The 27,656-nt window shown below is 48.8% G+C and overlaps 12 non-coding genes and 4 pseudogenes across 12 annotated transcripts; all 16 read left to right on the forward strand.

Moving 5' to 3' along the window:
* Window positions 1–138: 138 nt before the first annotated feature.
* LOC142266851 (U2 spliceosomal RNA) lies at window positions 139–329 on the forward strand. The gene has a single exon (XR_012732835.1). It is a non-coding gene; the product is annotated as a U2 spliceosomal RNA (small nuclear RNA).
* Window positions 330–1,716: 1,387 nt separating this feature from the next.
* On the forward strand, window positions 1,717–1,907 carry LOC142266852 (U2 spliceosomal RNA). Its single transcript, XR_012732836.1, has one exon. It is a non-coding gene; the product is annotated as a U2 spliceosomal RNA (small nuclear RNA).
* A 1,387-nt stretch (window positions 1,908–3,294) lies between these two features.
* On the forward strand, window positions 3,295–3,485 carry LOC142266853 (U2 spliceosomal RNA). The gene has a single exon (XR_012732837.1). It is a non-coding gene; the product is annotated as a U2 spliceosomal RNA (small nuclear RNA).
* A 1,387-nt stretch (window positions 3,486–4,872) lies between these two features.
* LOC142266854 (U2 spliceosomal RNA) lies at window positions 4,873–5,063 on the forward strand. The gene has a single exon (XR_012732838.1). It is a non-coding gene; the product is annotated as a U2 spliceosomal RNA (small nuclear RNA).
* A 1,387-nt stretch (window positions 5,064–6,450) lies between these two features.
* On the forward strand, window positions 6,451–6,555 carry LOC142266820 (U2 spliceosomal RNA; annotated as a pseudogene).
* A 5,427-nt stretch (window positions 6,556–11,982) lies between these two features.
* On the forward strand, window positions 11,983–12,187 carry LOC142266806 (U2 spliceosomal RNA; annotated as a pseudogene).
* Window positions 12,188–13,574: 1,387 nt separating this feature from the next.
* On the forward strand, window positions 13,575–13,765 carry LOC142266855 (U2 spliceosomal RNA). Its single transcript, XR_012732839.1, has one exon. It is a non-coding gene; the product is annotated as a U2 spliceosomal RNA (small nuclear RNA).
* A 1,387-nt stretch (window positions 13,766–15,152) lies between these two features.
* On the forward strand, window positions 15,153–15,343 carry LOC142266856 (U2 spliceosomal RNA). The gene has a single exon (XR_012732840.1). It is a non-coding gene; the product is annotated as a U2 spliceosomal RNA (small nuclear RNA).
* Window positions 15,344–16,730: 1,387 nt separating this feature from the next.
* On the forward strand, window positions 16,731–16,921 carry LOC142266857 (U2 spliceosomal RNA). Its single transcript, XR_012732841.1, has one exon. It is a non-coding gene; the product is annotated as a U2 spliceosomal RNA (small nuclear RNA).
* A 1,387-nt stretch (window positions 16,922–18,308) lies between these two features.
* Window positions 18,309–18,499, forward strand: LOC142266858 (U2 spliceosomal RNA). Its single transcript, XR_012732842.1, has one exon. It is a non-coding gene; the product is annotated as a U2 spliceosomal RNA (small nuclear RNA).
* Window positions 18,500–19,886: 1,387 nt separating this feature from the next.
* LOC142266859 (U2 spliceosomal RNA) lies at window positions 19,887–20,077 on the forward strand. The gene has a single exon (XR_012732843.1). It is a non-coding gene; the product is annotated as a U2 spliceosomal RNA (small nuclear RNA).
* A 1,387-nt stretch (window positions 20,078–21,464) lies between these two features.
* On the forward strand, window positions 21,465–21,591 carry LOC142266826 (U2 spliceosomal RNA; annotated as a pseudogene).
* A 730-nt stretch (window positions 21,592–22,321) lies between these two features.
* LOC142266810 (U2 spliceosomal RNA) lies at window positions 22,322–22,514 on the forward strand. Its single transcript, XR_012732807.1, has one exon. It is a non-coding gene; the product is annotated as a U2 spliceosomal RNA (small nuclear RNA).
* Window positions 22,515–23,901: 1,387 nt separating this feature from the next.
* Window positions 23,902–24,092, forward strand: LOC142266861 (U2 spliceosomal RNA). Its single transcript, XR_012732844.1, has one exon. It is a non-coding gene; the product is annotated as a U2 spliceosomal RNA (small nuclear RNA).
* Window positions 24,093–25,479: 1,387 nt separating this feature from the next.
* LOC142266863 (U2 spliceosomal RNA) lies at window positions 25,480–25,670 on the forward strand. Its single transcript, XR_012732846.1, has one exon. It is a non-coding gene; the product is annotated as a U2 spliceosomal RNA (small nuclear RNA).
* Window positions 25,671–27,057: 1,387 nt separating this feature from the next.
* On the forward strand, window positions 27,058–27,184 carry LOC142266825 (U2 spliceosomal RNA; annotated as a pseudogene).
* Window positions 27,185–27,656: the final 472 nt, after the last annotated feature.

Consider the following 27,656-nt stretch of genomic DNA (forward strand, 5'->3'; position numbering starts at 1 on the left):
AAAGCAGCCTTTTCAAGGGTTGGCTTGGGTGACAAAATGTCTTGTGTAGGCGTGGGTTTGTCTCCCTCTCGCTCTCTCTCCCTAAGATGTGTCCGGCATAGGCCAGGGTGCCACTCGAGGCCCAAACCAATTCTGGTTATCGCTTCTCGGCCTTTTGGCTAAGATCAAGTGTAGTATCTGTTCTTATCAGTTTAATATCTGATACGTCCCCTATCTGGGGACCATATATTAAATGGATTTTTAGAACAGGGAGATGGAAAAAGAGCTTGCTCTGTCCACTCCACGCATTGACCTGGTATTGCAGTACCTCCAGGAACGGTGCACCCCTTCTTAACCCAGTTTCCAAAAGCAGAACTCAATTCACCTGATTCATATTAGCCCGATTTAATGAATTGGAAGAAAGCATACGTCTTCATATGCACCTCAATTTGGCCCATTCACTTTTCACACTTCCTCCTTTTGTTTTTTATCTTTCACACTTTTGACTTTCTTTATTCATCCAAATAGCAAACTCATCACCACTCAACCTGACCAACTCGGCTATGTCCCCGTGCTGCAGTTCTCTGTCTTATCTAGATCATTTGCAATTGAATGGAATAGATCCCTTTTGGACAAAGTGGATTCACCTGCTGCTGCAGTGACCACAGGTGTGATAACATCTAGAATTGGCATCTGGTGCGATCTCTCCGCTTCCACTCCAAAGAAAGTTACCTGTTTATTCCTATCATGCATTGGTTTTTGGGGTTTTCTTTGAGTAATGATGATCTCTTTAGTAGTCTGTTGGCGCCCTCTCCTGGAGGAATAGTTTGCTTGCTCTTGGACATTCTAAAAGAGAGGTCATGATAGACATTGAGCTTCTGAGCTCAATTGGGGACAGTCATGGGTGATGAATGTTTGCAACCTACTGCGAAGCCTCATACCGCAATATAAGGAACGTCAAATACTAAGAAAGGGCGGCCTATGAAAGAATTACTACTTTCAATAAGTACACTTAAACGGCTAATTGGGAATAGAAAAACTGTAAAAAGCCCTCTGAGAAAGCCCCCCTCTAACCTTTGATAGTAAGCTTTTCTGTAGTCTGCCTGTTGATGTATTTTCCGTTTGAACTGTGCACAACATGAAGAGACGGAACACTGGCGGCTTGTCACAATGCCCCCCGATGACATCACAATAGCGCTGCTGCCTAGAAAACAAGCTGCGCAGAAGAAGTTGTTCTTTGGGTGGGAGGGTGGGCTAGTGGAAGGAGGGGGCAATCTCTTTTTTTCCCGGGTGGTAGGGGGATGACAGGAGAAGGGAAGCGGGTGGTGAGAAAGGTACAGAGGGCAGGGTTTGGGGGCTGGGAAGGAAAGGGAAAAGATTAGGGTTTGGGGATGATGAAAGGGCTTTCTACGGGTAAGGATGGCAAAGGGTGGCAGTGACGGAAAGTCAGGCAACCTGTCCTGTCCGTCTTTTTGTATCGTGAATTGGAAAGACTGCAAGGGGGAGGGGAGTTGCTTGCGCCCTAAAGGAGGAGTTATTCAGATTCATTGCAGTGGGCGGCGGCTGCAAAACGCACCATTCTTCTTGTTTTGGCTCTGCAAAGCAGCCTTTTCAAGGGTTGGCTTGGGTGACAAAATGTCTTGTGTAGGCGTGGGTTTGTCTCCCTCTCGCTCTCTCTCCCTAAGATGTGTCCGGCATAGGCCAGGGTGCCACTCGAGGCCCAAACCAATTCTGGTTATCGCTTCTCGGCCTTTTGGCTAAGATCAAGTGTAGTATCTGTTCTTATCAGTTTAATATCTGATACGTCCCCTATCTGGGGACCATATATTAAATGGATTTTTAGAACAGGGAGATGGAAAAAGAGCTTGCTCTGTCCACTCCACGCATTGACCTGGTATTGCAGTACCTCCAGGAACGGTGCACCCCTTCTTAACCCAGTTTCCAAAAGCAGAACTCAATTCACCTGATTCATATTAGCCCGATTTAATGAATTGGAAGAAAGCATACGTCTTCATATGCACCTCAATTTGGCCCATTCACTTTTCACACTTCCTCCTTTTGTTTTTTATCTTTCACACTTTTGACTTTCTTTATTCATCCAAATAGCAAACTCATCACCACTCAACCTGACCAACTCGGCTATGTCCCCGTGCTGCAGTTCTCTGTCTTATCTAGATCATTTGCAATTGAATGGAATAGATCCCTTTTGGACAAAGTGGATTCACCTGCTGCTGCAGTGACCACAGGTGTGATAACATCTAGAATTGGCATCTGGTGCGATCTCTCCGCTTCCACTCCAAAGAAAGTTACCTGTTTATTCCTATCATGCATTGGTTTTTGGGGTTTTCTTTGAGTAATGATGATCTCTTTAGTAGTCTGTTGGCGCCCTCTCCTGGAGGAATAGTTTGCTTGCTCTTGGACATTCTAAAAGAGAGGTCATGATAGACATTGAGCTTCTGAGCTCAATTGGGGACAGTCATGGGTGATGAATGTTTGCAACCTACTGCGAAGCCTCATACCGCAATATAAGGAACGTCAAATACTAAGAAAGGGCGGCCTATGAAAGAATTACTACTTTCAATAAGTACACTTAAACGGCTAATTGGGAATAGAAAAACTGTAAAAAGCCCTCTGAGAAAGCCCCCCTCTAACCTTTGATAGTAAGCTTTTCTGTAGTCTGCCTGTTGATGTATTTTCCGTTTGAACTGTGCACAACATGAAGAGACGGAACACTGGCGGCTTGTCACAATGCCCCCCGATGACATCACAATAGCGCTGCTGCCTAGAAAACAAGCTGCGCAGAAGAAGTTGTTCTTTGGGTGGGAGGGTGGGCTAGTGGAAGGAGGGGGCAATCTCTTTTTTTCCCGGGTGGTAGGGGGATGACAGGAGAAGGGAAGCGGGTGGTGAGAAAGGTACAGAGGGCAGGGTTTGGGGGCTGGGAAGGAAAGGGAAAAGATTAGGGTTTGGGGATGATGAAAGGGCTTTCTACGGGTAAGGATGGCAAAGGGTGGCAGTGACGGAAAGTCAGGCAACCTGTCCTGTCCGTCTTTTTGTATCGTGAATTGGAAAGACTGCAAGGGGGAGGGGAGTTGCTTGCGCCCTAAAGGAGGAGTTATTCAGATTCATTGCAGTGGGCGGCGGCTGCAAAACGCACCATTCTTCTTGTTTTGGCTCTGCAAAGCAGCCTTTTCAAGGGTTGGCTTGGGTGACAAAATGTCTTGTGTAGGCGTGGGTTTGTCTCCCTCTCGCTCTCTCTCCCTAAGATGTGTCCGGCATAGGCCAGGGTGCCACTCGAGGCCCAAACCAATTCTGGTTATCGCTTCTCGGCCTTTTGGCTAAGATCAAGTGTAGTATCTGTTCTTATCAGTTTAATATCTGATACGTCCCCTATCTGGGGACCATATATTAAATGGATTTTTAGAACAGGGAGATGGAAAAAGAGCTTGCTCTGTCCACTCCACGCATTGACCTGGTATTGCAGTACCTCCAGGAACGGTGCACCCCTTCTTAACCCAGTTTCCAAAAGCAGAACTCAATTCACCTGATTCATATTAGCCCGATTTAATGAATTGGAAGAAAGCATACGTCTTCATATGCACCTCAATTTGGCCCATTCACTTTTCACACTTCCTCCTTTTGTTTTTTATCTTTCACACTTTTGACTTTCTTTATTCATCCAAATAGCAAACTCATCACCACTCAACCTGACCAACTCGGCTATGTCCCCGTGCTGCAGTTCTCTGTCTTATCTAGATCATTTGCAATTGAATGGAATAGATCCCTTTTGGACAAAGTGGATTCACCTGCTGCTGCAGTGACCACAGGTGTGATAACATCTAGAATTGGCATCTGGTGCGATCTCTCCGCTTCCACTCCAAAGAAAGTTACCTGTTTATTCCTATCATGCATTGGTTTTTGGGGTTTTCTTTGAGTAATGATGATCTCTTTAGTAGTCTGTTGGCGCCCTCTCCTGGAGGAATAGTTTGCTTGCTCTTGGACATTCTAAAAGAGAGGTCATGATAGACATTGAGCTTCTGAGCTCAATTGGGGACAGTCATGGGTGATGAATGTTTGCAACCTACTGCGAAGCCTCATACCGCAATATAAGGAACGTCAAATACTAAGAAAGGGCGGCCTATGAAAGAATTACTACTTTCAATAAGTACACTTAAACGGCTAATTGGGAATAGAAAAACTGTAAAAAGCCCTCTGAGAAAGCCCCCCTCTAACCTTTGATAGTAAGCTTTTCTGTAGTCTGCCTGTTGATGTATTTTCCGTTTGAACTGTGCACAACATGAAGAGACGGAACACTGGCGGCTTGTCACAATGCCCCCCGATGACATCACAATAGCGCTGCTGCCTAGAAAACAAGCTGCGCAGAAGAAGTTGTTCTTTGGGTGGGAGGGTGGGCTAGTGGAAGGAGGGGGCAATCTCTTTTTTTCCCGGGTGGTAGGGGGATGACAGGAGAAGGGAAGCGGGTGGTGAGAAAGGTACAGAGGGCAGGGTTTGGGGGCTGGGAAGGAAAGGGAAAAGATTAGGGTTTGGGGATGATGAAAGGGCTTTCTACGGGTAAGGATGGCAAAGGGTGGCAGTGACGGAAAGTCAGGCAACCTGTCCTGTCCGTCTTTTTGTATCGTGAATTGGAAAGACTGCAAGGGGGAGGGGAGTTGCTTGCGCCCTAAAGGAGGAGTTATTCAGATTCATTGCAGTGGGCGGCGGCTGCAAAACGCACCATTCTTCTTGTTTTGGCTCTGCAAAGCAGCCTTTTCAAGGGTTGGCTTGGGTGACAAAATGTCTTGTGTAGGCGTGGGTTTGTCTCCCTCTCGCTCTCTCTCCCTAAGATGTGTCCGGCATAGGCCAGGGTGCCACTCGAGGCCCAAACCAATTCTGGTTATCGCTTCTCGGCCTTTTGGCTAAGATCAAGTGTAGTATCTGTTCTTATCAGTTTAATATCTGATACGTCCCCTATCTGGGGACCATATATTAAATGGATTTTTAGAACAGGGAGATGGAAAAAGAGCTTGCTCTGTCCACTCCACGCATTGACCTGGTATTGCAGTACCTCCAGGAACGGTGCACCCCTTCTTAACCCAGTTTCCAAAAGCAGAACTCAATTCACCTGATTCATATTAGCCCGATTTAATGAATTGGAAGAAAGCATACGTCTTCATATGCACCTCAATTTGGCCCATTCACTTTTCACACTTCCTCCTTTTGTTTTTTATCTTTCACACTTTTGACTTTCTTTATTCATCCAAATAGCAAACTCATCACCACTCAACCTGACCAACTCGGCTATGTCCCCGTGCTGCAGTTCTCTGTCTTATCTAGATCATTTGCAATTGAATGGAATAGATCCCTTTTGGACAAAGTGGATTCACCTGCTGCTGCAGTGACCACAGGTGTGATAACATCTAGAATTGGCATCTGGTGCGATCTCTCCGCTTCCACTCCAAAGAAAGTTACCTGTTTATTCCTATCATGCATTGGTTTTTGGGGTTTTCTTTGAGTAATGATGATCTCTTTAGTAGTCTGTTGGCGCCCTCTCCTGGAGGAATAGTTTGCTTGCTCTTGGACATTCTAAAAGAGAGGTCATGATAGACATTGAGCTTCTGAGCTCAATTGGGGACAGTCATGGGTGATGAATGTTTGCAACCTACTGCGAAGCCTCATACCGCAATATAAGGAACGTCAAATACTAAGAAAGGGCGGCCTATGAAAGAATTACTACTTTCAATAAGTACACTTAAACGGCTAATTGGGAATAGAAAAACTGTAAAAAGCCCTCTGAGAAAGCCCCCCTCTAACCTTTGATAGTAAGCTTTTCTGTAGTCTGCCTGTTGATGTATTTTCCGTTTGAACTGTGCACAACATGAAGAGACGGAACACTGGCGGCTTGTCACAATGCCCCCCGATGACATCACAATAGCGCTGCTGCCTAGAAAACAAGCTGCGCAGAAGAAGTTGTTCTTTGGGTGGGAGGGTGGGCTAGTGGAAGGAGGGGGCAATCTCTTTTTTTCCCGGGTGGTAGGGGGATGACAGGAGAAGGGAAGCGGGTGGTGAGAAAGGTACAGAGGGCAGGGTTTGGGGGCTGGGAAGGAAAGGGAAAAGATTAGGGTTTGGGGATGATGAAAGGGCTTTCTACGGGTAAGGATGGCAAAGGGTGGCAGTGACGGAAAGTCAGGCAACCTGTCCTGTCCGTCTTTTTGTATCGTGAATTGGAAAGACTGCAAGGGGGAGGGGAGTTGCTTGCGCCCTAAAGGAGGAGTTATTCAGATTCATTGCAGTGGGCGGCGGCTGCAAAACGCACCATTCTTCTTGTTTTGGCTCTGCAAAGCAGCCTTTTCAAGGGTTGGCTTGGGTGACAAAATGTCTTGTGTAGGCGTGGGTTTGTCTCCCTCTCGCTCTCTCTCCCTAAGATGTGTCCGGCATAGGCCAGGGTGCCACTCGAGGCCCAAACCAATTCTGGTTATCGCTTCTCGGCCTTTTGGCTAAGATCAAGTGTAGTATCTGTTCTTATCAGAACAAACTGAGCTAGCTACACTTGACGAGATACGATCAGGGAGACGAGCTCCAAAGCCCAGCCGAGACCGGAAGAGGGAGATCGGACGGAAGAAGAGCTTGGCAGAAAGAAGCAAGAAGACGAAGGCTCGGAGAAGACTTGGGGAGACCAGAGGAACTTCGAGGAGGAACACAGCGGGAGAAGACACCCGGAGAAGAATCCAAGATCCAGCTCCGGGAACTCAAGCAGGAACCAGCCATGGCAAGCAAGCCAGAGAAGGCAGCCAAGAAGGCTCAGGACCCAGGGACCTCCAGGAAGGCTCATCCAGAGGCTTCTTCGGCCCAAGAGGCCCCTACCTCCGACGCCAGCCAGCCGGAGGGAGCCCGGACGCCGCCTGAAAAGGCTCCAACCCTGGAGCCTTGGATGCGGCAGACGGTCGCCCTGAAGCTAAAGGCGGTGGATGGTAGGTTGCCGGACATGTCCAGCGACGTGTTCTGCAAGAAGATGATTCTGGATCAGGGCTTCTCCAGGGCGGAAACCCTGAGTGTCCAGACCTTCATGACTGGCATTTTTCTGGTAACCTTTGCCACGGTGAATGCCTGCAGGAGATACTGGGAGGCGATGAACGCAGCGATGCCGGACTCCCCTTTTCATTCCTTTTTAGGATCCTGTCCTATACAGAGGGATGAGAAGAGGATCACGGTCTCCATGCGGAACCCGCACACCCCAGGAAGAGACATCTCCACGTTCCTGGGACGTCTCTGCACAGTGGTGAGGGAGCCATCCCACATCCTTAACGGCAACGGATTCTGGACGGGTAAGTGGTCAGTAACCGTTCGACTCTACAGGGAACCAGCATCCGAGGATGGTCTCCAGCACCTGCCCCCGACATTCTCTCTGGGAAACTCCTTTGGTCTCATCTACTACCCGGACATGCCACACAACTGCAGGAAATGTGGCGGGAAAGGGCATTCGATGAAGACCTGCAAGGAGGACGCCTGCAGGGTTTGCCGGGTGACAGGACACAGCTCCAAGGACTGCCCAAAGAAGAAGACTTGCAACCTATGTGGACAGGCGGACCACCTTTACAAGGACTGCCCACAGCGGGAGAAATCCTGGGCAAGGGTTGCCGCGGCGACCCAGTATCGGGTAATCACAGCTTCGTCGACCAAGGCAGCTACGACCAAGGCCACAGAGGCCAAGGACAAGGCGGCCAAGAACCCGGCGACCGTGGCTCCAGCCGATGCCCCAGCAGCCACGGAGTCCAGGGAAAAGAAGGGTAAGAAAACTGTTGCCCCCTCCCTGGTCCCCCCCCCTGTCACCCCTGTCCAAACCCCTCCCCCCCGGCCAACCCTACTGAGGATTCCACTACCTCCACCTCATTTCCCTACTCCTCAGTTGGTCTCCTCACCCCCCCCCCAAAGCCCACTCTCCCTCCCCAGACCATGAGAGCAGAGGGCCTCAGCACTCTTGCACTTTTCACCGAGGAGGATTTTCCAGCTCTTGTCTCCTCAGGTACAGGCCAAAGGAAAAGGAAGGTGGAAGATAGTCCTGTCGCAGAACCTTCCAAGCTGTTCATTGTGGACCCCAATCCACCCCAGGAAGAGGAGGATGGCCTCCTCCCAGAACCGGACGTGTTGGAGCAGATGGTGGAGTCCCTTGTGGCCGAAGAAGAAATGGAGGAGTCGGAAGCCACTGAGGCACCATCCCTGCTTGATCAGCTAGCAGAAGAGGGTCTGCTGGAGATACCCTTACCAGCAGGTGCCAAAGAGGAAGAACCGCCCGACCGGAGTGGTAACTAAGGCACACCGCCTGCTCTAACTTTCTCTTTCCTCCAATGACTGCTAACATTAACATCTTTTCCATTAATGTTAGGAGCATCAGAGACAAGTTCCGACGTCAGACAATTTTTACGTTCCTTAACACTCAGTCTAGTGATGTATTTTTCCTGCAGGAATGCTCCCTTCCCTCCTCTAGGTCCTTCAACCATCTGGCCAGGGATTGGACCCATGGCCCATCCTACTGGTCTGGCGGGGGCGACTGTAGGTCCGCGGGGGTCGCCGTGCTGATCAGGGGAAGCGCCTTCACATTGGACTCTGTTCAGGAAATCGTCTGCGGCAGGTTACTGCTCGTGGATGGCACCTGGGCGGGAGAACCTGTCAGGTTCATCAATGTGTATGCTTCTCCTGTGAAGAGCGATCGACTGGAGCTCCTCCAAGCCCTGCGCCCTCAGCTCGCTACCGCCAGGACGGTAGTGATGGCCGGGGATTTCAACTGCCCGATTGAGGAGGATGGACGCAGTTCTGGAACGGCTGCCAAGTTGGACGTCACATCCAAACTGCTCATTGAGATGGTGACCGAAGCCTCTCTTGTGGACGTTGTTGGCTCCATCGGACACGGATCCGTGAACTATTCATGGTGCCGATCCGATGGCTCGCTGCGTTCCAGGATTGACTTTGTGTTTACCTCTCGGGCGGTTGGGCGGAGTGGGCACTCGATGGTCCCCTGCTTCTTCTCTGACCACAGAGCCATTCACTTTCAAGGTGTGCTGGGCCATGGCTTCCCCATTGGCCCGGGCTCCTGGAAGCTGAACTGCTCTCTGCTGGAAAAGGGTGAGATTCTGGAGGAGCTTAGAGCTGCCTACTCCACGTGGCGGGCCTACAAGGCGGGCTTCCAGTCTGTTTCTGACTGGTGGGAATACGTTAAACTCGAGTTCCGTTTCTTCTTTCAGGCAAAGAGTCAACAACAGGCGTGCCTGAAGAGGAGGGACTTCAGGAGACTCCAGCGTGAGCTGCGTTCCCTGCAGGACCTTCTTCGATGCGGCTGGGACGTGAGAGAGGAGCTGGAGGAGACTAAGAGGAGCCTGAAAAGGCACTTCGAGGAGGAGTCCGAGCGAATTGTCTTCCGTTCCAAAGTGGAGAACCTGGAGAAGGGTGAGAAATGTAACTCGTTCTTTTTCAGGAAACTCCACGCCGGTCACACGCCCATGAATGAACTACGAGACGAGAGTGGAAACATGCGACGCGGGAAAGAGAACGTGATGAAGGTCGTCAGCGACTTCTACAGCGAACTCTACGCCCGCAAGACTACTGACCCCGAGGCCGCCGATAAGTTCCTGTCAGGTATCACTAACCATCTTGACCCTGCAGACGCGGCGGCCATGGATGTTCCTCTGACGGTGGACGAGCTGCTCTCGGCCGCCAAATCCTTTAGTTCTGGCAGGACACCGGGCAGTGACGGCCTCCCAGCAGAGCTCTATGTAGCGCTGGGAGACCTAATCTGTCCGGACCTGTTAGGGCTGTATGAGGAGATGGTGGTGGAGGGCAGAATGCCTCCATCTCTGAGGGAAGGAATGGTCACGATCCTGTACAAGCGTAAAGGAGAGAGGTGCGACCTGAAGAATTGGCGTCCCATCACCCTTCTGAACGTCGACTACAAGATCCTGGCCAAGACGATGGCAACGAGATTGAAGACTGTTATCGGACGGATCATCCACCCGGATCAGACCTGCGGCATCCCCGGACGTCGCATCGCAGACAGCCTGGCTCTCATGCGGGACACGGTCGAGTACATCAAAGCCCGCCGGGTGCACGCAGCCCTGATCTCGTTGGATCAGGAAAAGGCCTTCGACCGTGTTTCCCATGAGTTCCTGGGCAAAGCTCTGCACAGGTTAGGTTTGGGTAACATGTTTTGCTTGTATGTCCAACTAATGTATTTTGATATTCACAGCTCGGTGTTGGTAAACGGCTGGAAGACTGACCCCTTCCCGGTCCTCTCAGGGGTCAGACAAGGCTGTCCTCTGTCACCTCTTCTTTTTGTTTGTGTTATAGAACTCTTTGCAGAGGCTATCCGGCGGAATGGAGAGATCAGAGGGATCACCGCACCAGGACCAGAACGCTTCGAGGTCAAGTGCTCGCTCTACATGGACGACGTGACCGTCTTCTGCGCGGACCGGCGCTCAGTCGACACCCTCGTCCAGACCTGTGAGACCTTCGGACGGGCTTCGGGAGCCAAAGTCAACTGCGGGAAGTCGGAAGCCATGCTCTTCGGGGACTGGCAGCCGGCCTCTTCCGCCCCCTTCCCTTTCAGCATCCAGCCGGATTTCATCAAGGTTCTTGGAGTCTGGTTCGGGAAGGAAGGAGCAGCCCTCAAGTCCTGGGAGGAACGCTTGACCAAGATCACCCAACGGATCGGTCTGTGGAGCCTCAGACGCCTCACCTGTGAGGGCAAAGCACTGGTCCTGCGTAACGAGGTACTGCCCGTGCTGCAGTACACGGCCCAGGCCTGGCCCCCCCTTGCCACCGTGTGCAGGGCCATTACCAGGACGGTGTTTCGTTTTGTCTGGGGATCCAAGATGGACAGAGTAAAGCGGAGCATCATGTACAAGGATCCTCGCAAGGGTGGGAAGGGCGTACCCGATATCCCCACCCTCCTGCGATCCTCCTTCGTATGTGACTGCGTTCGCCGAACTCTGCGAGTCAAGAGAGGTTCCGCGGGTGGGTCCATGTCTCGCTTCTTCCTGCTCCCCCTTTGGAGACGGTTAGGCTGGGACAAGTGGGACAGCTCCTTCCCCTACAACTGGACGGCGCCATGGTTCTACGGAGACGTGGTTCGGTTTGTGAGGGAACACCAACTGGAGGGACTCAAGCCTGATTTGTGGAAGCCAAAGACTATCCACAAACTCATCAGAGCCAAGGACGAAATGGAGAACATTCCAGGACTTCATCACGACACACTGGAGACTGTTTGGACAAACGTGTCATCGGCTGGATTGACCAACGGGCACAAGGACTTGTCATGGATGGCGATACAGGGCGGACTGCCCGTCCGGTCATTCATGCACGCCCGGAACCTGTGCAAAACCCGGTACTGCCCAAGGTGCCCCTTCGTGGAGGAAACATCGCTGCACGCCTTTTGGGACTGCCGTTTCGCACAGCGCCTGTTGGTTGCCCTGGAGGATGACCTGAGGTACTCCGTCCCCAGAGGGAGCCTATCGTACCATTCCGTACTTTATGGACTCTTCCCTGGGACTCACACCGTTGGAGCCATCCAGGAGGCTTGGCGCCTTATGAACTGCTTTAAGGACGCTATTTGGGTCGCCAGGAACCGGCTCATCTTGAAGAGGGAGAGGATGTCTATCCAGGATTGCCGCAGGCTGATCCACAGCCTGCTCAGAGACTATTCCATCATGGACAGTCCGGACGACAGCGCCGAGGAGGAGGTTTAGACCTCTTCCATGCCCCCTCCCTCCTTTTCCCGTTATGTGCGTCTTTCAATAAAGCTTCGGGCCTGTGATTTCCCCACCCTATCCCCCTTTTCCCCTACCCCCATCCCCCAATCGCCGGTTCGTCGTTATTTATGGTCTAACTTTTTCTTTCAGCTTGAGTGTTATGGATAAGCATAGGAGTGTGATGTATAGTTTAGTGCGTCGTACTCTATGGCTATGTAAGAAGGATTGTATAGTTCTGTGTGTACGGGGCTGCGGCACTGTACACGGTTTGTTACCTTTTTGTGAGTAGTGCATGATAATAAAGATGCTGTTAAATCAAAAAATCTGTTCTTATCAGTTTAATATCTGATACGTCCCCTATCTGGGGACCATATATTAAATGGATTTTTAGAACAGGGAGATGGAAAAAGAGCTTGCTCTGTCCACTCCACGCATTGACCTGGTATTGCAGTACCTCCAGGAACGGTGCACCCCTTCTTAACCCAGTTTCCAAAAGCAGAACTCAATTCACCTGATTCATATTAGCCCGATTTAATGAATTGGAAGAAAGCATACGTCTTCATATGCACCTCAATTTGGCCCATTCACTTTTCACACTTCCTCCTTTTGTTTTTTATCTTTCACACTTTTGACTTTCTTTATTCATCCAAATAGCAAACTCATCACCACTCAACCTGACCAACTCGGCTATGTCCCCGTGCTGCAGTTCTCTGTCTTATCTAGATCATTTGCAATTGAATGGAATAGATCCCTTTTGGACAAAGTGGATTCACCTGCTGCTGCAGTGACCACAGGTGTGATAACATCTAGAATTGGCATCTGGTGCGATCTCTCCGCTTCCACTCCAAAGAAAGTTACCTGTTTATTCCTATCATGCATTGGTTTTTGGGGTTTTCTTTGAGTAATGATGATCTCTTTAGTAGTCTGTTGGCGCCCTCTCCTGGAGGAATAGTTTGCTTGCTCTTGGACATTCTAAAAGAGAGGTCATGATAGACATTGAGCTTCTGAGCTCAATTGGGGACAGTCATGGGTGATGAATGTTTGCAACCTACTGCGAAGCCTCATACCGCAATATAAGGAACGTCAAATACTAAGAAAGGGCGGCCTATGAAAGAATTACTACTTTCAATAAGTACACTTAAACGGCTAATTGGGAATAGAAAAACTGTAAAAAGCCCTCTGAGAAAGCCCCCCTCTAACCTTTGATAGTAAGCTTTTCTGTAGTCTGCCTGTTGATGTATTTTCCGTTTGAACTGTGCACAACATGAAGAGACGGAACACTGGCGGCTTGTCACAATGCCCCCCGATGACATCACAATAGCGCTGCTGCCTAGAAAACAAGCTGCGCAGAAGAAGTTGTTCTTTGGGTGGGAGGGTGGGCTAGTGGAAGGAGGGGGCAATCTCTTTTTTTCCCGGGTGGTAGGGGGATGACAGGAGAAGGGAAGCGGGTGGTGAGAAAGGTACAGAGGGCAGGGTTTGGGGGCTGGGAAGGAAAGGGAAAAGATTAGGGTTTGGGGATGATGAAAGGGCTTTCTACGGGTAAGGATGGCAAAGGGTGGCAGTGACGGAAAGTCAGGCAACCTGTCCTGTCCGTCTTTTTGTATCGTGAATTGGAAAGACTGCAAGGGGGAGGGGAGTTGCTTGCGCCCTAAAGGAGGAGTTATTCAGATTCATTGCAGTGGGCGGCGGCTGCAAAACGCACCATTCTTCTTGTTTTGGCTCTGCAAAGCAGCCTTTTCAAGGGTTGGCTTGGGTGACAAAATGTCTTGTGTAGGCGTGGGTTTGTCTCCCTCTCGCTCTCTCTCCCTAAGATGTGTCCGGCATAGGCCAGGGTGCCACTCGAGGCCCAAACCAATTCTGGTTATCGCTTCTCGGCCTTTTGGCTAAGATCAAGTGTAGTATCTGTTCTTATCAGTTTAATATCTGATACGTCCCCTATCTGGGGACCATATATTAAATGGATTTTTAGAACAGGGAGATGGAAAAAGAGCTTGCTCTGTCCACTCCACGCATTGACCTGGTATTGCAGTACCTCCAGGAACGGTGCACCCCTTCTTAACCCAGTTTCCAAAAGCAGAACTCAATTCACCTGATTCATATTAGCCCGATTTAATGAATTGGAAGAAAGCATACGTCTTCATATGCACCTCAATTTGGCCCATTCACTTTTCACACTTCCTCCTTTTGTTTTTTATCTTTCACACTTTTGACTTTCTTTATTCATCCAAATAGCAAACTCATCACCACTCAACCTGACCAACTCGGCTATGTCCCCGTGCTGCAGTTCTCTGTCTTATCTAGATCATTTGCAATTGAATGGAATAGATCCCTTTTGGACAAAGTGGATTCACCTGCTGCTGCAGTGACCACAGGTGTGATAACATCTAGAATTGGCATCTGGTGCGATCTCTCCGCTTCCACTCCAAAGAAAGTTACCTGTTTATTCCTATCATGCATTGGTTTTTGGGGTTTTCTTTGAGTAATGATGATCTCTTTAGTAGTCTGTTGGCGCCCTCTCCTGGAGGAATAGTTTGCTTGCTCTTGGACATTCTAAAAGAGAGGTCATGATAGACATTGAGCTTCTGAGCTCAATTGGGGACAGTCATGGGTGATGAATGTTTGCAACCTACTGCGAAGCCTCATACCGCAATATAAGGAACGTCAAATACTAAGAAAGGGCGGCCTATGAAAGAATTACTACTTTCAATAAGTACACTTAAACGGCTAATTGGGAATAGAAAAACTGTAAAAAGCCCTCTGAGAAAGCCCCCCTCTAACCTTTGATAGTAAGCTTTTCTGTAGTCTGCCTGTTGATGTATTTTCCGTTTGAACTGTGCACAACATGAAGAGACGGAACACTGGCGGCTTGTCACAATGCCCCCCGATGACATCACAATAGCGCTGCTGCCTAGAAAACAAGCTGCGCAGAAGAAGTTGTTCTTTGGGTGGGAGGGTGGGCTAGTGGAAGGAGGGGGCAATCTCTTTTTTTCCCGGGTGGTAGGGGGATGACAGGAGAAGGGAAGCGGGTGGTGAGAAAGGTACAGAGGGCAGGGTTTGGGGGCTGGGAAGGAAAGGGAAAAGATTAGGGTTTGGGGATGATGAAAGGGCTTTCTACGGGTAAGGATGGCAAAGGGTGGCAGTGACGGAAAGTCAGGCAACCTGTCCTGTCCGTCTTTTTGTATCGTGAATTGGAAAGACTGCAAGGGGGAGGGGAGTTGCTTGCGCCCTAAAGGAGGAGTTATTCAGATTCATTGCAGTGGGCGGCGGCTGCAAAACGCACCATTCTTCTTGTTTTGGCTCTGCAAAGCAGCCTTTTCAAGGGTTGGCTTGGGTGACAAAATGTCTTGTGTAGGCGTGGGTTTGTCTCCCTCTCGCTCTCTCTCCCTAAGATGTGTCCGGCATAGGCCAGGGTGCCACTCGAGGCCCAAACCAATTCTGGTTATCGCTTCTCGGCCTTTTGGCTAAGATCAAGTGTAGTATCTGTTCTTATCAGTTTAATATCTGATACGTCCCCTATCTGGGGACCATATATTAAATGGATTTTTAGAACAGGGAGATGGAAAAAGAGCTTGCTCTGTCCACTCCACGCATTGACCTGGTATTGCAGTACCTCCAGGAACGGTGCACCCCTTCTTAACCCAGTTTCCAAAAGCAGAACTCAATTCACCTGATTCATATTAGCCCGATTTAATGAATTGGAAGAAAGCATACGTCTTCATATGCACCTCAATTTGGCCCATTCACTTTTCACACTTCCTCCTTTTGTTTTTTATCTTTCACACTTTTGACTTTCTTTATTCATCCAAATAGCAAACTCATCACCACTCAACCTGACCAACTCGGCTATGTCCCCGTGCTGCAGTTCTCTGTCTTATCTAGATCATTTGCAATTGAATGGAATAGATCCCTTTTGGACAAAGTGGATTCACCTGCTGCTGCAGTGACCACAGGTGTGATAACATCTAGAATTGGCATCTGGTGCGATCTCTCCGCTTCCACTCCAAAGAAAGTTACCTGTTTATTCCTATCATGCATTGGTTTTTGGGGTTTTCTTTGAGTAATGATGATCTCTTTAGTAGTCTGTTGGCGCCCTCTCCTGGAGGAATAGTTTGCTTGCTCTTGGACATTCTAAAAGAGAGGTCATGATAGACATTGAGCTTCTGAGCTCAATTGGGGACAGTCATGGGTGATGAATGTTTGCAACCTACTGCGAAGCCTCATACCGCAATATAAGGAACGTCAAATACTAAGAAAGGGCGGCCTATGAAAGAATTACTACTTTCAATAAGTACACTTAAACGGCTAATTGGGAATAGAAAAACTGTAAAAAGCCCTCTGAGAAAGCCCCCCTCTAACCTTTGATAGTAAGCTTTTCTGTAGTCTGCCTGTTGATGTATTTTCCGTTTGAACTGTGCACAACATGAAGAGACGGAACACTGGCGGCTTGTCACAATGCCCCCCGATGACATCACAATAGCGCTGCTGCCTAGAAAACAAGCTGCGCAGAAGAAGTTGTTCTTTGGGTGGGAGGGTGGGCTAGTGGAAGGAGGGGGCAATCTCTTTTTTTCCCGGGTGGTAGGGGGATGACAGGAGAAGGGAAGCGGGTGGTGAGAAAGGTACAGAGGGCAGGGTTTGGGGGCTGGGAAGGAAAGGGAAAAGATTAGGGTTTGGGGATGATGAAAGGGCTTTCTACGGGTAAGGATGGCAAAGGGTGGCAGTGACGGAAAGTCAGGCAACCTGTCCTGTCCGTCTTTTTGTATCGTGAATTGGAAAGACTGCAAGGGGGAGGGGAGTTGCTTGCGCCCTAAAGGAGGAGTTATTCAGATTCATTGCAGTGGGCGGCGGCTGCAAAACGCACCATTCTTCTTGTTTTGGCTCTGCAAAGCAGCCTTTTCAAGGGTTGGCTTGGGTGACAAAATGTCTTGTGTAGGCGTGGGTTTGTCTCCCTCTCGCTCTCTCTCCCTAAGATGTGTCCGGCATAGGCCAGGGTGCCACTCGAGGCCCAAACCAATTCTGGTTATCGCTTCTCGGCCTTTTGGCTAAGATCAAGTGTAGTATCTGTTCTTATCAGTTTAATATCTGATACGTCCCCTATCTGGGGACCATATATTAAATGGATTTTTAGAACAGGGAGATGGAAAAAGAGCTTGCTCTGTCCACTCCACGCATTGACCTGGTATTGCAGTACCTCCAGGAACGGTGCACCCCTTCTTAACCCAGTTTCCAAAAGCAGAACTCAATTCACCTGATTCATATTAGCCCGATTTAATGAATTGGAAGAAAGCATACGTCTTCATATGCACCTCAATTTGGCCCATTCACTTTTCACACTTCCTCCTTTTGTTTTTTATCTTTCACACTTTTGACTTTCTTTATTCATCCAAATAGCAAACTCATCACCACTCAACCTGACCAACTCGGCTATGTCCCCGTGCTGCAGTTCTCTGTCTTATCTAGATCATTTGCAATTGAATGGAATAGATCCCTTTTGGACAAAGTGGATTCACCTGCTGCTGCAGTGACCACAGGTGTGATAACATCTAGAATTGGCATCTGGTGCGATCTCTCCGCTTCCACTCCAAAGAAAGTTACCTGTTTATTCCTATCATGCATTGGTTTTTGGGGTTTTCTTTGAGTAATGATGATCTCTTTAGTAGTCTGTTGGCGCCCTCTCCTGGAGGAATAGTTTGCTTGCTCTTGGACATTCTAAAAGAGAGGTCATGATAGACATTGAGCTTCTGAGCTCAATTGGGGACAGTCATGGGTGATGAATGTTTGCAACCTACTGCGAAGCCTCATACCGCAATATAAGGAACGTCAAATACTAAGAAAGGGCGGCCTATGAAAGAATTACTACTTTCAATAAGTACACTTAAACGGCTAATTGGGAATAGAAAAACTGTAAAAAGCCCTCTGAGAAAGCCCCCCTCTAACCTTTGATAGTAAGCTTTTCTGTAGTCTGCCTGTTGATGTATTTTCCGTTTGAACTGTGCACAACATGAAGAGACGGAACACTGGCGGCTTGTCACAATGCCCCCCGATGACATCACAATAGCGCTGCTGCCTAGAAAACAAGCTGCGCAGAAGAAGTTGTTCTTTGGGTGGGAGGGTGGGCTAGTGGAAGGAGGGGGCAATCTCTTTTTTTCCCGGGTGGTAGGGGGATGACAGGAGAAGGGAAGCGGGTGGTGAGAAAGGTACAGAGGGCAGGGTTTGGGGGCTGGGAAGGAAAGGGAAAAGATTAGGGTTTGGGGATGATGAAAGGGCTTTCTACGGGTAAGGATGGCAAAGGGTGGCAGTGACGGAAAGTCAGGCAACCTGTCCTGTCCGTCTTTTTGTATCGTGAATTGGAAAGACTGCAAGGGGGAGGGGAGTTGCTTGCGCCCTAAAGGAGGAGTTATTCAGATTCATTGCAGTGGGCGGCGGCTGCAAAACGCACCATTCTTCTTGTTTTGGCTCTGCAAAGCAGCCTTTTCAAGGGTTGGCTTGGGTGACAAAATGTCTTGTGTAGGCGTGGGTTTGTCTCCCTCTCGCTCTCTCTCCCTAAGATGTGTCCGGCATAGGCCAGGGTGCCACTCGAGGCCCAAACCAATTCTGGTTATCGCTTCTCGGCCTTTTGGCTAAGATCAAGTGTAGTATCTGTTCTTATCAGTTTAATATCTGATACGTCCCCTATCTGGGGACCATATATTAAATGGATTTTTAGAACAGGGAGATGGAAAAAGAGCTTGCTCTGTCCACTCCACGCATTGACCTGGTATTGCAGTACCTCCAGGAACGGTGCACCCCTTCTTAACCCAGTTTCCAAAAGCAGAACTCAATTCACCTGATTCATATTAGCCCGATTTAATGAATTGGAAGAAAGCATACGTCTTCATATGCACCTCAATTTGGCCCATTCACTTTTCACACTTCCTCCTTTTGTTTTTTATCTTTCACACTTTTGACTTTCTTTATTCATCCAAATAGCAAACTCATCACCACTCAACCTGACCAACTCGGCTATGTCCCCGTGCTGCAGTTCTCTGTCTTATCTAGATCATTTGCAATTGAATGGAATAGATCCCTTTTGGACAAAGTGGATTCACCTGCTGCTGCAGTGACCACAGGTGTGATAACATCTAGAATTGGCATCTGGTGCGATCTCTCCGCTTCCACTCCAAAGAAAGTTACCTGTTTATTCCTATCATGCATTGGTTTTTGGGGTTTTCTTTGAGTAATGATGATCTCTTTAGTAGTCTGTTGGCGCCCTCTCCTGGAGGAATAGTTTGCTTGCTCTTGGACATTCTAAAAGAGAGGTCATGATAGACATTGAGCTTCTGAGCTCAATTGGGGACAGTCATGGGTGATGAATGTTTGCAACCTACTGCGAAGCCTCATACCGCAATATAAGGAACGTCAAATACTAAGAAAGGGCGGCCTATGAAAGAATTACTACTTTCAATAAGTACACTTAAACGGCTAATTGGGAATAGAAAAACTGTAAAAAGCCCTCTGAGAAAGCCCCCCTCTAACCTTTGATAGTAAGCTTTTCTGTAGTCTGCCTGTTGATGTATTTTCCGTTTGAACTGTGCACAACATGAAGAGACGGAACACTGGCGGCTTGTCACAATGCCCCCCGATGACATCACAATAGCGCTGCTGCCTAGAAAACAAGCTGCGCAGAAGAAGTTGTTCTTTGGGTGGGAGGGTGGGCTAGTGGAAGGAGGGGGCAATCTCTTTTTTTCCCGGGTGGTAGGGGGATGACAGGAGAAGGGAAGCGGGTGGTGAGAAAGGTACAGAGGGCAGGGTTTGGGGGCTGGGAAGGAAAGGGAAAAGATTAGGGTTTGGGGATGATGAAAGGGCTTTCTACGGGTAAGGATGGCAAAGGGTGGCAGTGACGGAAAGTCAGGCAACCTGTCCTGTCCGTCTTTTTGTATCGTGAATTGGAAAGACTGCAAGGGGGAGGGGAGTTGCTTGCGCCCTAAAGGAGGAGTTATTCAGATTCATTGCAGTGGGCGGCGGCTGCAAAACGCACCATTCTTCTTGTTTTGGCTCTGCAAAGCAGCCTTTTCAAGGGTTGGCTTGGGTGACAAAATGTCTTGTGTAGGCGTGGGTTTGTCTCCCTCTCGCTCTCTCTCCCTAAGATGTGTCCGGCATAGGCCAGGGTGCCACTCGAGGCCCAAACCAATTCTGGTTATCGCTTCTCGGCCTTTTGGCTAAGATCAAGTGTAGTATCTGTTCTTATCAGTTTAATATCTGATACGTCCCCTATCTGGGGACCATATATTAAATGGATTTTTAGAACAGGGAGATGGAAAAAGAGCTTGCTCTGTCCACTCCACGCATTGACCTGGTATTGCAGTACCTCCAGGAACGGTGCACCCCTTCTTAACCCAGTTTCCAAAAGCAGAACTCAATTCACCTGATTCATATTAGCCCGATTTAATGAATTGGAAGAAAGCATACGTCTTCATATGCACCTCAATTTGGCCCATTCACTTTTCACACTTCCTCCTTTTGTTTTTTATCTTTCACACTTTTGACTTTCTTTATTCATCCAAATAGCAAACTCATCACCACTCAACCTGACCAACTCGGCTATGTCCCCGTGCTGCAGTTCTCTGTCTTATCTAGATCATTTGCAATTGAATGGAATAGATCCCTTTTGGACAAAGTGGATTCACCTGCTGCTGCAGTGACCACAGGTGTGATAACATCTAGAATTGGCATCTGGTGCGATCTCTCCGCTTCCACTCCAAAGAAAGTTACCTGTTTATTCCTATCATGCATTGGTTTTTGGGGTTTTCTTTGAGTAATGATGATCTCTTTAGTAGTCTGTTGGCGCCCTCTCCTGGAGGAATAGTTTGCTTGCTCTTGGACATTCTAAAAGAGAGGTCATGATAGACATTGAGCTTCTGAGCTCAATTGGGGACAGTCATGGGTGATGAATGTTTGCAACCTACTGCGAAGCCTCATACCGCAATATAAGGAACGTCAAATACTAAGAAAGGGCGGCCTATGAAAGAATTACTACTTTCAATAAGTACACTTAAACGGCTAATTGGGAATAGAAAAACTGTAAAAAGCCCTCTGAGAAAGCCCCCCTCTAACCTTTGATAGTAAGCTTTTCTGTAGTCTGCCTGTTGATGTATTTTCCGTTTGAACTGTGCACAACATGAAGAGACGGAACACTGGCGGCTTGTCACAATGCCCCCCGATGACATCACAATAGCGCTGCTGCCTAGAAAACAAGCTGCGCAGAAGAAGTTGTTCTTTGGGTGGGAGGGTGGGCTAGTGGAAGGAGGGGGCAATCTCTTTTTTTCCCGGGTGGTAGGGGGATGACAGGAGAAGGGAAGCGGGTGGTGAGAAAGGTACAGAGGGCAGGGTTTGGGGGCTGGGAAGGAAAGGGAAAAGATTAGGGTTTGGGGATGATGAAAGGGCTTTCTACGGGTAAGGATGGCAAAGGGTGGCAGTGACGGAAAGTCAGGCAACCTGTCCTGTCCGTCTTTTTGTATCGTGAATTGGAAAGACTGCAAGGGGGAGGGGAGTTGCTTGCGCCCTAAAGGAGGAGTTATTCAGATTCATTGCAGTGGGCGGCGGCTGCAAAACGCACCATTCTTCTTGTTTTGGCTCTGCAAAGCAGCCTTTTCAAGGGTTGGCTTGGGTGACAAAATGTCTTGTGTAGGCGTGGGTTTGTCTCCCTCTCGCTCTCTCTCCCTAAGATGTGTCCGGCATAGGCCAGGGTGCCACTCGAGGCCCAAACCAATTCTGGTTATCGCTTCTCGGCCTTTTGGCTAAGATCAAGTGTAGTATCTGTGAGGCTCGGCAGATGCAATGCACACTGGAAGGTTGCGCTTGCTAGTACTCTGGATGTATAGTATATTCATCTAGAGGAAAACATGGCCCTACCAGGATCGAGGCTATTAGACTGAGTAAGTGTGGGGGCTATGGTGCAATGTGCCCCAGGACTGACGACCCTGGAGTGAGTCTGAGCTTGCTGGCTTGGGACCCCGGCGAGCCTTGGGCTCTGTAGCACACCGTACCTTGCCCTTTCATACTTTCTGAGCATATTGCTCTATCCCGGCCTTCTGGCTAGGAAGGGAAATTTTTATAATCATGGTCGGAGGTCCGTTCAGCTTTGGGCTGAGAAACCAACACCCGGTTGGAGGTCCGGGTCAGCTTCGGCTGAGAAACCAACACCCGGTTTGAGGTCCGGGTCAGCTTCGGCTGAGAAACCAACACCCGGTTGGAGGTCCGGGTCAGCTTCGGCTGAGAAACCAACACCCGGTTGGAGGTCCGGGTCAGCTTCGGCTGAGAAACCAACACCCGGTTGGAGGTCCGGTTAGCCTTGGGCTGAGAAACTAACACCGGTTGACGGTCCGGGCAGTTTCGGCTGCGAAACCAACAACTAGTAGCTCTCTACTCCACTTGGGTAAGATGCCTGGGTGGACGCTGGGAGCAACGACAAGGCTCAACCAGGCTTCGGCTTGGGGGAGCACCGAAGATCCCTGACCCTTGCTGTGGCCTTCTGGCTCGGAGGGACGGGGTTGATTTTTGGGGACCCTCTCCTCACGGAAGGGTCCACACGAATCCTAGCCTTTGCACTGTTTTTGGTGTGACTTCGGTCATGCATTTTTTGCGGTGCTTTGGAAAGCTTCATTAAATCAAAAATCTGTTCTTATCAGTTTAATATCTGATACGTCCCCTATCTGGGGACCATATATTAAATGGATTTTTAGAACAGGGAGATGGAAAAAGAGCTTGCTCTGTCCACTCCACGCATTGACCTGGTATTGCAGTACCTCCAGGAACGGTGCACCCCTTCTTAACCCAGTTTCCAAAAGCAGAACTCAATTCACCTGATTCATATTAGCCCGATTTAATGAATTGGAAGAAAGCATACGTCTTCATATGCACCTCAATTTGGCCCATTCACTTTTCACACTTCCTCCTTTTGTTTTTTATCTTTCACACTTTTGACTTTCTTTATTCATCCAAATAGCAAACTCATCACCACTCAACCTGACCAACTCGGCTATGTCCCCGTGCTGCAGTTCTCTGTCTTATCTAGATCATTTGCAATTGAATGGAATAGATCCCTTTTGGACAAAGTGGATTCACCTGCTGCTGCAGTGACCACAGGTGTGATAACATCTAGAATTGGCATCTGGTGCGATCTCTCCGCTTCCACTCCAAAGAAAGTTACCTGTTTATTCCTATCATGCATTGGTTTTTGGGGTTTTCTTTGAGTAATGATGATCTCTTTAGTAGTCTGTTGGCGCCCTCTCCTGGAGGAATAGTTTGCTTGCTCTTGGACATTCTAAAAGAGAGGTCATGATAGACATTGAGCTTCTGAGCTCAATTGGGGACAGTCATGGGTGATGAATGTTTGCAACCTACTGCGAAGCCTCATACCGCAATATAAGGAACGTCAAATACTAAGAAAGGGCGGCCTATGAAAGAATTACTACTTTCAATAAGTACACTTAAACGGCTAATTGGGAATAGAAAAACTGTAAAAAGCCCTCTGAGAAAGCCCCCCTCTAACCTTTGATAGTAAGCTTTTCTGTAGTCTGCCTGTTGATGTATTTTCCGTTTGAACTGTGCACAACATGAAGAGACGGAACACTGGCGGCTTGTCACAATGCCCCCCGATGACATCACAATAGCGCTGCTGCCTAGAAAACAAGCTGCGCAGAAGAAGTTGTTCTTTGGGTGGGAGGGTGGGCTAGTGGAAGGAGGGGGCAATCTCTTTTTTTCCCGGGTGGTAGGGGGATGACAGGAGAAGGGAAGCGGGTGGTGAGAAAGGTACAGAGGGCAGGGTTTGGGGGCTGGGAAGGAAAGGGAAAAGATTAGGGTTTGGGGATGATGAAAGGGCTTTCTACGGGTAAGGATGGCAAAGGGTGGCAGTGACGGAAAGTCAGGCAACCTGTCCTGTCCGTCTTTTTGTATCGTGAATTGGAAAGACTGCAAGGGGGAGGGGAGTTGCTTGCGCCCTAAAGGAGGAGTTATTCAGATTCATTGCAGTGGGCGGCGGCTGCAAAACGCACCATTCTTCTTGTTTTGGCTCTGCAAAGCAGCCTTTTCAAGGGTTGGCTTGGGTGACAAAATGTCTTGTGTAGGCGTGGGTTTGTCTCCCTCTCGCTCTCTCTCCCTAAGATGTGTCCGGCATAGGCCAGGGTGCCACTCGAGGCCCAAACCAATTCTGGTTATCGCTTCTCGGCCTTTTGGCTAAGATCAAGTGTAGTATCTGTTCTTATCAGTTTAATATCTGATACGTCCCCTATCTGGGGACCATATATTAAATGGATTTTTAGAACAGGGAGATGGAAAAAGAGCTTGCTCTGTCCACTCCACGCATTGACCTGGTATTGCAGTACCTCCAGGAACGGTGCACCCCTTCTTAACCCAGTTTCCAAAAGCAGAACTCAATTCACCTGATTCATATTAGCCCGATTTAATGAATTGGAAGAAAGCATACGTCTTCATATGCACCTCAATTTGGCCCATTCACTTTTCACACTTCCTCCTTTTGTTTTTTATCTTTCACACTTTTGACTTTCTTTATTCATCCAAATAGCAAACTCATCACCACTCAACCTGACCAACTCGGCTATGTCCCCGTGCTGCAGTTCTCTGTCTTATCTAGATCATTTGCAATTGAATGGAATAGATCCCTTTTGGACAAAGTGGATTCACCTGCTGCTGCAGTGACCACAGGTGTGATAACATCTAGAATTGGCATCTGGTGCGATCTCTCCGCTTCCACTCCAAAGAAAGTTACCTGTTTATTCCTATCATGCATTGGTTTTTGGGGTTTTCTTTGAGTAATGATGATCTCTTTAGTAGTCTGTTGGCGCCCTCTCCTGGAGGAATAGTTTGCTTGCTCTTGGACATTCTAAAAGAGAGGTCATGATAGACATTGAGCTTCTGAGCTCAATTGGGGACAGTCATGGGTGATGAATGTTTGCAACCTACTGCGAAGCCTCATACCGCAATATAAGGAACGTCAAATACTAAGAAAGGGCGGCCTATGAAAGAATTACTACTTTCAATAAGTACACTTAAACGGCTAATTGGGAATAGAAAAACTGTAAAAAGCCCTCTGAGAAAGCCCCCCTCTAACCTTTGATAGTAAGCTTTTCTGTAGTCTGCCTGTTGATGTATTTTCCGTTTGAACTGTGCACAACATGAAGAGACGGAACACTGGCGGCTTGTCACAATGCCCCCCGATGACATCACAATAGCGCTGCTGCCTAGAAAACAAGCTGCGCAGAAGAAGTTGTTCTTTGGGTGGGAGGGTGGGCTAGTGGAAGGAGGGGGCAATCTCTTTTTTTCCCGGGTGGTAGGGGGATGACAGGAGAAGGGAAGCGGGTGGTGAGAAAGGTACAGAGGGCAGGGTTTGGGGGCTGGGAAGGAAAGGGAAAAGATTAGGGTTTGGGGATGATGAAAGGGCTTTCTACGGGTAAGGATGGCAAAGGGTGGCAGTGACGGAAAGTCAGGCAACCTGTCCTGTCCGTCTTTTTGTATCGTGAATTGGAAAGACTGCAAGGGGGAGGGGAGTTGCTTGCGCCCTAAAGGAGGAGTTATTCAGATTCATTGCAGTGGGCGGCGGCTGCAAAACGCACCATTCTTCTTGTTTTGGCTCTGCAAAGCAGCCTTTTCAAGGGTTGGCTTGGGTGACAAAATGTCTTGTGTAGGCGTGGGTTTGTCTCCCTCTCGCTCTCTCTCCCTAAGATGTGTCCGGCATAGGCCAGGGTGCCACTCGAGGCCCAAACCAATTCTGGTTATCGCTTCTCGGCCTTTTGGCTAAGATCAAGTGTAGTATCTGTTCTTATCAGTTTAATATCTGATACGTCCCCTATCTGGGGACCATATATTAAATGGATTTTTAGAACAGGGAGATGGAAAAAGAGCTTGCTCTGTCCACTCCACGCATTGACCTGGTATTGCAGTACCTCCAGGAACGGTGCACCCCTTCTTAACCCAGTTTCCAAAAGCAGAACTCAATTCACCTGATTCATATTAGCCCGATTTAATGAATTGGAAGAAAGCATACGTCTTCATATGCACCTCAATTTGGCCCATTCACTTTTCACACTTCCTCCTTTTGTTTTTTATCTTTCACACTTTTGACTTTCTTTATTCATCCAAATAGCAAACTCATCACCACTCAACCTGACCAACTCGGCTATGTCCCCGTGCTGCAGTTCTCTGTCTTATCTAGATCATTTGCAATTGAATGGAATAGATCCCTTTTGGACAAAGTGGATTCACCTGCTGCTGCAGTGACCACAGGTGTGATAACATCTAGAATTGGCATCTGGTGCGATCTCTCCGCTTCCACTCCAAAGAAAGTTACCTGTTTATTCCTATCATGCATTGGTTTTTGGGGTTTTCTTTGAGTAATGATGATCTCTTTAGTAGTCTGTTGGCGCCCTCTCCTGGAGGAATAGTTTGCTTGCTCTTGGACATTCTAAAAGAGAGGTCATGATAGACATTGAGCTTCTGAGCTCAATTGGGGACAGTCATGGGTGATGAATGTTTGCAACCTACTGCGAAGCCTCATACCGCAATATAAGGAACGTCAAATACTAAGAAAGGGCGGCCTATGAAAGAATTACTACTTTCAATAAGTACACTTAAACGGCTAATTGGGAATAGAAAAACTGTAAAAAGCCCTCTGAGAAAGCCCCCCTCTAACCTTTGATAGTAAGCTTTTCTGTAGTCTGCCTGTTGATGTATTTTCCGTTTGAACTGTGCACAACATGAAGAGACGGAACACTGGCGGCTTGTCACAATGCCCCCCGATGACATCACAATAGCGCTGCTGCCTAGAAAACAAGCTGCGCAGAAGAAGTTGTTCTTTGGGTGGGAGGGTGGGCTAGTGGAAGGAGGGGGCAATCTCTTTTTTTCCCGGGTGGTAGGGGGATGACAGGAGAAGGGAAGCGGGTGGTGAGAAAGGTACAGAGGGCAGGGTTTGGGGGCTGGGAAGGAAAGGGAAAAGATTAGGGTTTGGGGATGATGAAAGGGCTTTCTACGGGTAAGGATGGCAAAGGGTGGCAGTGACGGAAAGTCAGGCAACCTGTCCTGTCCGTCTTTTTGTATCGTGAATTGGAAAGACTGCAAGGGGGAGGGGAGTTGCTTGCGCCCTAAAGGAGGAGTTATTCAGATTCATTGCAGTGGGCGGCGGCTGCAAAACGCACCATTCTTCTTGTTTTGGCTCTGCAAAGCAGCCTTTTCAAGGGTTGGCTTGGGTGACAAAATGTCTTGTGTAGGCGTGGGTTTGTCTCCCTCTCGCTCTCTCTCCCTAAGATGTGTCCGGCATAGGCCAGGGTGCCACTCGAGGCCCAAACCAATTCTGGTTATCGCTTCTCGGCCTTTTGGCTAAGATCAAGTGTAGTATCTGTGAGGCTCGGCAGATGCAATGCACACTGGAAGGTTGCGCTTGCTAGTACTCTGGATGTATAGTATATTCATCTAGAGGAAAACATGGCCCTACCAGGATCGAGGCTATTAGACTGAGTAAGTGTGGGGGCTATGGTGCAATGTGCCTCAGGACTGACGACCCTGGAGTGAGTCTGAGCTTGCTGGCTTGGGACCCCGGCGAGCCTTGGGCTCTGTAGCACACCGTACCTTGCCCTTTCATACTTTCTGAGCATATTGCTCTATCCCGGCCTTCTGGCTAGGAAGGGAAATTTTTATAATCATGGTCGGAGGTCCGTTCAGCTTTGGGCTGAGAAACCAACACCCGGTTGGAGGTCCGGGTCAGCTTCGGCTGAGAAACCAACACCCGGTTTGAGGTCCGGGTCAGCTTCGGCTGAGAAACCAACACCCGGTTGGAGGTCCGGGTCAGCTTCGGCTGAGAAACCAACACCCGGTTGGAGGTCCGGGTCAGCTTCGGCTGAGAAACCAACACCCGGTTGGAGGTCCGGTTAGCCTTGGGCTGAGAAACTAACACCGGTT

This window comes from Anomaloglossus baeobatrachus, unplaced genomic scaffold (genome assembly GCF_048569485.1).
Source record: "Anomaloglossus baeobatrachus isolate aAnoBae1 unplaced genomic scaffold, aAnoBae1.hap1 Scaffold_2916, whole genome shotgun sequence".
Taxonomy (NCBI): domain Eukaryota; kingdom Metazoa; phylum Chordata; class Amphibia; order Anura; family Aromobatidae; genus Anomaloglossus; species Anomaloglossus baeobatrachus.